We start from the raw sequence: 12940 nt of genomic DNA, 5'->3' as shown, positions 1-12940 counted from the left end.
TACGCTTCCTCTGAGCGCAACTTCGGATTTTAGTGAATTTGCGTAGCGCTGGCAGAAATACGCCTGGCGAAGCGGATGCTGGCGCAACAACGATTCTTAGTGAATTTCCCACATTAAGTCTTAGTGACCCTGTACCTGCTGCTTCTAAAAAACAGCAAAGAAGGGAGGAAAGTGCAGATTTCAGACCCTGTAGGGCTTGTGACAATCCTGCTATAAAACATAATAAGAGACTTTGTCAGACATTTTTTCAGGAAATTGCTGTGCCTGATAAAGAAGGAGAGTCTGCTTCCAGTTCTACTACACCCTTCAACCAGAAGTTTATTATGAGGGGATCAAGGACGCTGTAGCTGAGACCAGGGCAGCCATCAGGGGGGGACAGGGGGGAGAGTTGTAGGGGGCCCCGAGGATAAGGGGGGCCCGGCCACGCCACACTTACTTGATTAGCTGGGCCCCCATATTTCTAAGAGCTGCTGACTTCGGGAAGGCATGGACATTTAAGGGGCCCTGGCCACCTATTTTCTCATAATGTGGGGGGCCACCAATATTTTTTAATGGGGGGGCCGTGGCCACAAATGTTTTTTTTATTTGGGGCCCTGACCACCAATATCTTTTTATTTTTTATTAACATGTGGGAACCCTAGCCACCAATATTTTTTATTGTTTTTTACTGTGTGGTGGGGAGGGCGGACCTGTAGGTGGGGCTTGTGGTGGGCGCAGCCTAGGGGGCCCAGGAAATGTTGTCGTACGGGGCCCTGCGATTTCTGATGGCGGTCCTGGCTGAGACACTAAGGCAACCTATGGTTTCTAAAGAACCTGTTCCTTCTACCTCTGTTGTTTAAGGGTAGGACTACACAGACGTTCTCGGCACAATCGAACACGATGCGACAAGAAGCCAGCGTCAAATCACATGCGACAGAAATAAGGTAAGTGAATGCATTGATGTCGCATCGTTCCACTGTCGGATGTGTGCTGCGTCTGCATCCCACAGTCGTGTCGCATCAGATCAACGCTGCATTTTCATCCATTTCTATCTCTTACCTTATTTCCATAGCGTGCGATTTGACGTCGGCGTTTTGTCAGATCGCGCCGAAAACGTCTGTGCAGTCCTACCCTAAGATTCCTTATTTTCTGAGGCAACTTTGGGCGACTATTGAAAACGCATCGCCGCGTGTGCATTAGCGCAGGCGATTTTTCATTCTAGCCTATGCGGAAAAGACGCTGAGGCAGTTCGGGGAGATAGTCGCGCAAAAGACGTGGCGATAAGTCGCCAGGCGACAAAATCTCCCCGAATCTCCTCGTCTGGCCTTACCCTTAACAGCATGAGTTGCTTGTAAGCTGTAGTTGCAGCTATTTCTGTTTTTAATGTGGTCTGTTTGGGCATTGAACAGGCCATTATGGTCTGTGAAGCCATTTCTGGTTTGAAGAAAGCAGCGGAATTTTGTCTAGAGGCGACAGTAGATTTATCAAGGTTGGCAGACAGTAATATCTCATACACCACTGTGGCTGCTGCTAAAAGGGCATTGAGCTTCACTCCTGGTATCCGGATACAGCTTCAAAAATACTTCTATATAAACTTCCCTTTGAGGGTAAGCGTATTCTTGGTAAATCTTTGGACAATATTATTTCCAAATCTTCTGGAGGTAAAATTACTTTTTAGCCCCAAACTAAGCGCTTTCAAGAGAAAAGAGGTTTTCTTCCAGGAGTAGAGAGGAGGCCAGATCCTACAAGCCTGGTAAGGAATACAAGTCTGTCTGGTGTTCTGTCAATTGTGATTTTTTTCATGCCTCTAAGGCTAAGAATTCCAGATTCCCTCATAATAATAATCCGCAATACGGCTGGCCCTACCATTTCCAGTAGGGGCAAGGCTCCAGGAGTTCCGGGCAGTTTGGGCCAAAGAAATCCAAGATTAATGGGTGCTTTTTATTATTACCAGGGGTATCATCAGGAATTTTTTTACTAAAGCCTCAAGATAATTTCTTAATTTCTTCAGGAAGACCCAACAGTGGAGCCAATTATTTAGTCAGGACTACATATCTCAGGTACTTTTCAAGGAGGCAATTGTGACAGTTTTCCCTCAGAAAGAGGTTTTATTGCACCTTGTTCCTAGTTACAAAGGCATCAGGAGATCTATGTATAAAAGTTGGTGCAGGACACACTGGTAAACCCACGTATTGAGTGTCCTGCACCAACTTTTATACTTTATATACGGATCGTCCGCTCCCCTGAGCTGAGGGCCTGGGGCTGGAGCACCTGGGCCACGTCTCCATTGTGGTGAGTGATTCCACAGATTTTATACTTGCTTTATGCTTAAATTGTTCTCGGTTTAGACTATCAGGATATCTATGGCCTATTCTAGATTTAAGGCATATAAACAAGTTTTTAAAATTCAAGATGGAGTCACTTGCCACTATAAAGTTGGTGGTCGCAGGGGTTTTCCCCTGGTGGAGCCTCAATGGATAGAGCTTTTTACTGACGCATCCATTTTCCATCGACAAGAGCGGCGGATGCTCTATGACAGTGTTGGGGAAATCTGTGGGCGCACATATTTCCACTCTTTCCACTAATTTCAGAGTCCTAAAGAAGATACTTTTGTCTCTGATGGATGTGATAGCAATTGTCCCAGATTGGCCATGCATGCCATGGGATCCACTACTGAGGCATCTGACGATCCAATCACCTTTGAAATTGCCAGCGGTGAAAGATTCGTTAATTCAGGGATCATGCCTGCACCCGGATCCAGGGACCCTCAGTCTAGAGGCTTGGAGATTGAAAAGTTATGACTGATAAGGTGGTCGAAACACTTATAAAGGCCAGGAAAGTGGGTACTTCTCCCACTTCCATCATAGGATCTGGGACTGTTTTGCTTCATGGTCTGAGGCTCGGGGATGGGATCCCCTGAACCCTTCTACTTCCAAGATTTTGTTCAGTCTGGTCTGGATTATGGACTGAGTCTCAGCTCTGAGAAGGTGTCAGCCTTATCTGCAGTATTAGGCAAGAAATGGGCAGAGGAGTCTTTAATTGATCAGTTTTTTTAAAGCAGTTCTGAGAATCAGACCTCCATTGAAAAAGATTGCTCCTCCATGGGATCTTCCTCTGGTCCTCAAGGCCCCCTTTGAGCCAGTTCTTGAGAATCCCCTTTGGCCATTATCTTTGAAGACTATTTCCCAGGTAGCCTTGACATTAGCTAGGCAAGTTGGAGAGCTGCAAGTTTGTCTGTGGATCAGCCCTATTCAGTTTTCCATGAGGAGAAGGTGGTCTTGAAACCGGTCCTGTCTTTTTTTGTCAAAGGTGGTGTTTAATTTTCATATTAATGAGACTATTGTTCTTCCATCTATGCCTTCAGATGGAGAAGAGAGTCCTTTATATGTCAAAAGGTGTCTCCAAGCTTCATTCAAAGAACGGAGGAAGATAGGAAATCTAGAAGACTATTCATTATTCCAGCAGGTGCAAGAAAAGGGGAACCTGCATCTTAGAGAACCTTGATCAGCTGGATTACTAAAGCTCTTTCCAAGGCGTATATAGAGCAGGACAGACCATCACCTTCAGATTTGAAGGCACATTCTACCAGGAGTGTTGTGGCTTCTTGGGCAGCAGAAGTCGGAGGCAATATGCAGGGCGGGTACCCGGGCATCACCTCATAATTCACAAGCATTATAAATTAGATTATTATTCTTCAAAGATTCAATTTGGACAGTCTGTCCTTGAAGCTTTTGTTGATTAAAGCATATTCAGCCTGTTATATTCCCCTCCCTTTGTGGTTTATTGCTTGGGTATTACCCAAAGGTTAATATTATGCTGCCAGGGATGACCAGGAAAGAAGAAAATTGTTTCATACTTACCGTAATTTTCTTTTCCTGATCCTCCCTATAGCAGCATACTCACCCAGCTTGTCTGTGCTTAATATTAAGACGAGGGGAGTTCAAGGAGAAGTTACTCATGGGTAAGGGAGGCGTGTTGTTTAGTGATGGGCGAATTTATTCGCCAGGCGCAAATTCGCGGCAAATTTGCGCGATTCGCCACCAGCGAATAAATTCATGAAATGCCCGCGAAAATTCGTGGAAAAAACGCTGTTTTACGAATTTTTCGCCGTTTCGCGAATTTCGCACAAATTCGCCCATCACTAGTGTTGTTTTCTTCTGCTTATCCAACAGGGAGAGAACATACCCAAAGGTTAATCTTATGCTGCCATAGGGATGACCAGAAAAAGAAAAATGATGGTAAGTATGAAACAATTTTCTTCTATTTCATACTTACTGTAATTTTTGTTTCATAAAATTGGCAGCACTTACACCTCTGGGTTTTCCCTGCCCCCGCTTTTAATAGGATAGAAACAATTATGTTAATAAAATTAACCCATGATTAGCTATACACCCCCCTTCCCCTCAGACTAGTGTCTTCTAAACACGAGTTTTTTTGGGAGGGCTTGGAGTGAGTGCTGCCATAGTAACCAGGAAAAAAAAAATTACGGTAAGTATGAAATCCATTTTTTGTTTTCCCTGGCTATGGCAGCACTCACACCTCTGGGTCAGTACCCTAGCAATCATAGAAGGTGGGAAATTTTAGATTAAAGGGATACTGTCATGGGAAAACATGTTTTTTCAAAACGTATCAGTTAGTTAGTGCTACTCCAGCAGAATTCTGCACTGGAATCCATTTCTCAAATGAGCAAACAGATTTTTTTATATTCAATTTTGAAATCTGACATGGGGCTAGACATATTGTCAATTTCCCAGCTGCCCCTGGTCATGTGACTTGTGCCTGCACTTTAGGAGAGAAATGCTTTCTGGCAGGCTGCTGTTTTTCCTTCTCAATGTAACTGAATGTGTCTCAGTGGGACCTGGATTTTACTATTGAGTGTTGTTCTTAGATCTACCAGGCAGTTGTTATCTTGTGTAAGGGAGCTGTTATCTGGTTACCTTCCCATTGTTCTGTTGTTTGGCTGCTGGGGGGAAAGGGAGGGCGTGATATCACTCCAACTTGCAGTACAGCAGTAAAGATTGATTGAAGTTTATCAGAGCACAAGTCACATGACTTGGGGCAGCTGGGAAATTGACAATATGTCTAGCCCTATGTCAGATTTCAAAATTGAATATAAAAAAATCTGTTTGCTCTTTTGAGAAATGGATTTCAGTGCAGAATTCTGCTGGAGCAGCACTAGTAACTGATTCATTTTGAAAAAATTTTTTTCCCATGACAGTATCCCTTTAACCTCACAATTTGCAAAGTAGTGGTATTTATTTTGCAATCTTTACTGCCTCAAATACTCTTTTTCCAAATAAAGCACTATCTGGTGAAAACAAATTAACACGATAATGTTTCAATATAATGTGTTAGCTGAAGACCAGGAAATCTGCAAATTTTCTCCAACGTGACTTCAGCCTGAAATGGCCAAGAAGCAATCAGCGCCCCAGTGGAGTGTGCCTTCACCCCTTTTGGAATTTGATGCCCTGTAGACTGATAGGCCATGTGGATACATTGAACTATCCATGTACTCAGAGTAGACACCGCTGCTGCCTGTCCCTTTCTGTTACCTTCAGGGATCACAAACAGTCTGTTGGTTTTTCTCCATTCCTTTGACCTTTCCAGCTATACTGATATGCATCTGACTAGATCCAGCGGGTTCCATACCTTTTTTCTGTTCCGAAGTAGGCTCTGGAAGAAATACTGGCAAGATTGACTCCTGATTTCTATGGAAAGTTGACACTACCTTGGGCAGATATTCTGGAAACGATCTCAGAACCACCTGATGGGGCTGAATGAATGTAAAATGTGGATCAGCCGATAGAGCTTGTAAATCGCCTACTCTCCTCGAGTTATTGCCGTAAGAAAAAGAGTTTTCAACGTAAGATTGCTATAAGATACTTCATCTATAGGTTCAAAATGCCTGATTGCAAGAGCTTGCAATACTAAAGGCAAATCCCATGTGGCTGAAAAAAACCCTCCTTGGAGGCTTTAAATGCATTACTCCTGCCATAAAGTTTTTTTTTATTCTCTTCCTTGGATTGTTGTATTCCTGTTAATGCTGAGATAGCGGAGACTTGCAATTTCAGTGTTCTTAGACTCAGCCCCTTATTAAATCCTAATTGAAGAAAATCTAGGATTTGGGCAACCGAAATTTGTTCCACACTAACGCCTTTCGAGGAAAGCCATTGTGAAAATACTTACCAGACTCTGTCATAAGTTTGTTGAGAATTTTCTGGCCGACATCATAGTATTTATTACTGAATCTGAAAACCCTTCTCTACTCAATCTGCTCCTTTCAATCTCCAGGCTTTCAGGCACAACCTTTTTGGGCAAGGATACTTGAAGTCTATTCTCTGAGGACGTTGAAAGGGTTCTTCCACCATTATTGATTTTAATAATGTTCAATATTAAACTGTGAAGGAAGCCACAAAGCTAATCTTCTGGTGCACCGATCACATAATTTTAAATGCTTCAGGGCTTGATTATCACATCACATTCTGTGCTTCTTCTTTGAGACAGCTTTTCTTGGGGTAGACACACTATTATTTTACAGCAGAAAATGTGTTTAAAATATCTATGCACTCTTTTAACACCATTTAAGACTTACTTAATAGTGGCCCGCCTCCTAATATTGCTGTCAGCATTTTAAGGGTAGAACTACACGGGCGATTTAAGTGCGATAGCTTCTGTTCTGACACGCTGAGATGAATCGCAGGCGTCACGTCGGATGCGCTGAATCTAAGGTAAGTAATAAGAATGTTGGACGTTGTCGCTGCATATATCTGACGCAACTGTCGGAGGGGAACGCTGCATGTTGCGTCACGACTGTCGGATGTACGCATCGATTACGCCCGACATTCCTATTACTTACTTTAGATTCGGAGCATCCGACGTGATGCCTGTGATCCATCTCAGCGCATCGGAACGGAAGCTCTGGCACTTAAAATCACCTGTCTAGTTCTACCCTCAGGGCAACAAGGCACTTCAGGTAACGAGGTCATCACTAATTTAGTCTGACCCAGAAAAATCTGTGTCCAGGAAGAAAGAATCTAACATACCTATTTGGAAGTAGTTAATAAAAGAGTCTCGAAGCAGAGAAGGAAGGCACGCTGAACACCAGAACTTCCTTTAAAATCCGGTGTTAGCGCCAAACCAGCGCCTCGCGTATCATTGACCCGGAAGTGGCGTCACCGGGGGAAATGCGCCTTGTGTGGAGCACAAGTTCCATCAACAGGGGTGTCTATATATATGTATATGTATATATATATATTCATGGGTTAATTTAATTAACATAAGTGTTTCTGTCCTATTAAAAGTGGGGGTGAGGAATACCCAGAGATGTGAGTGCTGCCATAGTGACCAGGGAAATATATATGCCAGAGTTATATGATACAGCAGCATAGCATCTGAAGCTGACAAAAGACACATATGTAGATTAATCTTGTTCTCAAATGTTTCTAATGTCACAGGGAAGTGAAGGTGTCACCAATTTGCATCAGAAGGAGGATCCCCTTACAAAGGTGCACCACTGGCTGCTAGACACAAGGGGGCGCTGTACCTAATGACAGAGTGCAGCTTGAAATCCCAAATTCTCAATGAAAGAGAAAAAGCTGTGTCCCTTATGGATCTGGCACTCAGGACCGCCATCAGAAATCACAGGGCCCCATACGTCAAAATTTCCTGGGCCCACTGCAAGCCCCACCTACAGGTACACCCTCCCCACCCCACAGGTCCGCCCCCCACCACACAGTAAAAAACAAAAAAAATATTAGTGGCTAGGGTTCCCACATTTTAATAAAAAATAAAAAGATATTGGTGGTCAGGGCCCCCCATAAAGAAACATTTGTGGCCAGGGCTCCCCTCCCCCCCATTAAAAAATATTGGTGGCTAGGAACCCGCATGAGAAAAAAAATTGGTGGCCAAAATTGGTGGCCAGCCCCCCCCCCCACACACATTATAAGAAAATTGGTGGCCAGAGCCCCTTAAACGTACATGCCTTCCCGAAGTCAGCAGCTCTCAGAAAGATGGGAGGCCCAGCGAATCAAGTAAGTGTGGCGTGGCAGGGCCCCCCTTACCCTCGGGCCCCCTATAACTCTCCCCCCTGATGGCTGCCCTGCTGGTACTTGTGCCCTTGTGAATGGTAAACAATCCCAGAGTATTAATACCCTTAGCCTTATAGTAACATAAGTACACTGTACAATTATTAAAGGGTTTGTTCACCTTTGAGTCAACAGTTAGTAAGATGTAGAGAATGATATTCTGAGACAATTTGCAATTGGTTTTCATTTTTTGTTATTTGTGGTTTTTGACTTATTTAGCTTTTTATTCAGAAGTTCTCCAGTTTGCAATTTCGGGTTGCTAGGGTCCAAATTACCTTAGTAGCTATGCATTGATTTAAATAAGGGACTGGAATATAAATAGGAGAGGGTCTGAATAGAAAGATGAGGAATAAAAAGTAGCAATAACAATACACCAGTAGCCTTACAGAGCATTTGTTTTTTTAGATGAAGTCAGTGACCCCCATTTGAAAGTTTGGAAAGAATCAGAAAAAGAAGACAAGCAATTCAAAAACTATAAAAAAAATAAAAATGAAGGCAAATTGAAAAGTTGCTTAGAATTGCCATTCTATAACATACTAAAAGCACCCTTTAAGGGCCAAACTTTGATCCCGCTCACCCACAGCCCAGTCTCCTGTTTCCCATAATTTGCAGTCGAATTAATGTTAACCCATGCCAGTAATAAGGCCTAAACCCCAAATGGCCCAAACACAGGCATAGAAGGAGCATGATCAGGGGGCATGGTGTAAATGCTCCCAAAATCGATCCCACTTGCTTGATGTCTTAAACTTACCGTTTAATAGAGAATAACATATACATAAGATATGGGATCAGGACTTGTAATGTCACAGGGTGACACTTGGGGGCAAATTCACTAAGAATCGTAGTTGCGCCAGGCGCAATTTCCAGGCCCGGATTTGCGGCAAGGCCGCATAGGCCCGGGCCTAGGGCGGCAAAAAATAGGGGCGGCATGCCGCCCAGCTGCATTATGGGGACGTTCGTGTCCCCATTCAACTACATCAGCTGCGTCGGCATTTTTTTGCCGGCGTGCTGGGAAGGCGGGCGCTAGGACCGCGCGGCCGCCTGGTTGGACCGCGCGGCCTAGGGGCGCCCGGAGAGGAAATCCGGCGCTGGCAACTTTGCCGCACTTCGCCACACTTCGCCAGGCGTAGTTTAGCAAGCGGTCCGCAAATTCACTAAAATCTGAAGTTACGCTCAGGGGTAGCGTAAGGTTGCGAAGTTGCGCTAGCGTTGATTCGCAAAGCGAAGTTACGATAGCGATGGTTAATTTGCATACGGCGCCAAATTCAAATTTCAATGGAGGAATACGTACAATCACTACAAATGCCTGGGAAACCTTCAAAACATTTTTTACCCTACACATGTGCCCACTGTATAGTTAAGTTGCCATGAGTTAGGAAATGTAGGGGGGAAGGAGGGGAGCCCCAAAAAATTTTTCGATCTTTTTCAGCCTATCACCCATAATATAGAAAAAACGCCAGCGTTTTTTGGGACTTTGAAAAAATGTGACCTTTTTTTGAAGCAATCCCTATCTACTCTATTGCGCTTCGAGTGGTCTGAGGTGGCGAAGGAAGTCTGGCGTAAAAGGTAGCGTTCAGTACAATGCGCGCGTTAGTGAATTTGCGTAGTTACGTCCGTAACGAAAATTCGCCAGGCGTAAAGGTGCGAAATAACACTAGCGAATTTTCGCCAGCGTTCGTTAATGAATTTGCGAAGTAACGAAAATGCCCAATGCTAGCGAATTGACGCTAGCGTTAGGCGCTTTGCGCTTAGTGAATTTATGTCTTGGTGACATTTATTTGTAATGATAATACTTTATTTTTCTACATTTTATAGGACAAGGTTCTGCATCTAGTAGGGAAGGCCACAGCACTACAGATTCAAAACAAAGTCATAATTAGAGAAATTAAAGGCAATATTGGCCTTACCATTAACTTTTAGCACAGATATGTACTGTAAATATAAAAACCTGTTATCCAGAAAGCTTGGAAATCAGGCAATGCTATTTCCCATAGTGCTCTATCATAGAAGCTATTATTCCTTTGGTGATGACTAATCTGTGTATATGAGAGTATTATACTAAAGGTGGCCATAGATGCACCGATAATATCGTACAAACTAAATTTCGTACGATATTTGGTGAGTGTAAATTGGGAGACGAGCCGACCGATATCGGCAGAAGACTTGGATATTGTCAGCTTGTTGATCGGGCTGGCCAGAAAATTTGTATTGAAGGCACTCAAACATGGGCCATTGTTAGTGCTGAATCATCAGATACAGGTAGAATTCTATTGTTTCTGTATTTATATCTGACCATTTAGCTCTACACGTGTGTTTTAAAACATCTTTTCCAGGAAAGATCATAATTGTAATTTCTATGGCCATCTTAAGGATCAGACATCTGGCTAAATCATTTGTTGAGGTCCTGTATTAGGACATGCAATGGTGTAATCACATGCAGACTGTCATGGTCGGCACCCAACACCAGAACAAACACAAGGCACCCTGGTCTCGGCTCGTGCTTCACCAGTAGTGTGACCGTCTTTGGCCTCGGGAGGAGCCCTCGGCTTACTTGGATGCCACCAGGACTTAAACGAGAGGTGCAAGATGAGGGTTCTGGATAGGCAGAGGGGCACGACTGTAGAGCAAAGTCTTTGGACAGAAGGTCATAGTACAAGACGTTAGGCAATAGAGTAGTCAGATCAGGCCGGTTTGAGGCAAGCAGAGATTAAAAGTAGTCAGGCAGGCAAGGGTCAAACCAGGAAGTCAATCAGAGGGTTAAGCAGAAGAGGTAGTCGGTATTCAGGCAGGGGTCAGAAGTCAGAATAGTCAAAAGCCAGGCAGGGTTCTCAACATGAATCAAACAGGTTCAAAACAGGAATAGCAAAAGCTCAGGAAGCATCAGGAACAAACTCCTATCACGGGCAGTTTGCAAAAAGAAAATGTACCTTTAAATACCATTTAAAATTCGCACCATTGCACGCTGATGTCATAAGTCAGTGCGCCTTCGCCTTTAAGACGTAAGAAGACGCGCCGCACGCCCTAGGAACTGGCGCAGAAGATCATGGCGGGTGTCCACGCTTGGAGTGCAGCGGGCGTCCCCGCCGACCCCCACCGGGGGAAGTTGTTACACAGACACATCAATGTCATATATTTGCACACCACATAGGGTGCAGACCAGTAAGGTTCCACACCATCTTGAGACACAGAGGTGCAGAGCACTAGCTCTTTGTTATAAGCTAGCGCCATCTTAGCACCCCCACTCAGACTGAAAAAATCATATGTACATAATACTACACTTCAAAAACATCCTAGTATTCCTCATATCCCCCCAGTACCCAAGGTTATCCCACAATAAAGTCAACATGATAAAGTACCATGGCCCATATTGTACAAAGCACCAAACCAAGTATACTAGAGGAGATGTAAAATTAAAGTCATACGGTCTAACTCAACCCATGGACCCACTCATGTGTTATAGATACAAGACAAACTAGACAAGTGCGCATTATTACACAAATCACTTAAAGATATATATATATGGTCTGTGTGATCACAAGTCCCTTGTATGTCCTGCTTTTCTTCTGATGTGGGAGCTTGTTCCACAGAAGAAAATCATGGTACCTATGAATGTCCTGTGTTAAACACACATGGCCACTAGAATCCATATTCACAGATTTTTGTGGAATTTCCATCTATATAAAACAAGGTTAATAATTAATAAATCGGAATAATGAACAGATCATATGAGTACGTCCTCGATAACTTGTGGCTCATTGGCCCAAATAGACAGTGAAAGTTAATAATTAAGGCCCAAAGGTGCTCTACTTTGTAACTTAAAGACCCACACATTAACTTCTTTACAAAACTTCTCTCTGACCACCAAGTTATCTTTTTTAAGCCCCGCAGTTTAAGAAGGTCTACACTGGGCCCCATGTTGTTAGAAAATATGTTCAGCCACAAGAGATAAACGTCTCCTGTCTTTCTGAAGCTGGCCATAAACGTGCAGATATATCCTTATAATACACAAAAGTCATGAATATCTTGTAAATTATATCCTTATAAACGGTGAGTTCTGATGTCATCAGTTATAAACGGTGAGTTCTGATGTCATTTCTGTCACATGACTCACTAAAATTTGTGTATTATAATTAATAAAGTACCCCCAGTTGTAAAATATGAGGATATTATAAGTTACCTCGGAGTTCCATGACCTGTATAAAAACACTCGGCCTTCGGCCTCGTGTTTTTATATGGTCATGAAACTCCTCGGTAACTTATAATATCCTTATATTTTACAAGAGGGGGTACTTTATTCACTATATAATACACAAAAGTCATGAATATCCTGTAAATTATATCCTTATAAACGGTGAGTTCTGATGTCATTTCTGTCACATGACTCACTGAAACTTGTGTATTATAATAAATAAAGTTCCCCCAGTTGCAAAATATGAGGATATTAGAAGTCACCTCGTAGTTCCATGACCTGTATAAAAACACTCGGCCTTCGGCCTCGTACTTTTATATGGTCATGAAACTCCTCGGTAACTTATAATATCCTTATATTTTACAAGAGGGGGTACTTTATTCACTATACTGTATGTCTGAGGAACACTCATGCGTTGCAATCTCCAGACCTACCACTAACAATATACTGTATGCCTTAGGAAATCTAAGCATATAATTAATAAATATATAAATATATCTATGCATATCATAATAAATATATGCATATGAAATCTCACAGTCGGTGCTTCCTTTTCCTGCAGGTTGGTTTGACCATCTCCCGTGCACTATAGAACCTCTTGAGATATCAACTATTTGCCCCACTAGCCCAACTGTTTCCAAATAACAAGGGCACCATGGACAGGTGACTAACATTCATTCATGGCACA

This window comes from Xenopus laevis, chromosome 7L, assembly GCF_017654675.1.
Source record: "Xenopus laevis strain J_2021 chromosome 7L, Xenopus_laevis_v10.1, whole genome shotgun sequence".
NCBI lineage: Eukaryota > Metazoa > Chordata > Amphibia > Anura > Pipidae > Xenopus > Xenopus laevis.
Note: the sequence above shows the minus strand (reverse complement) of the source record.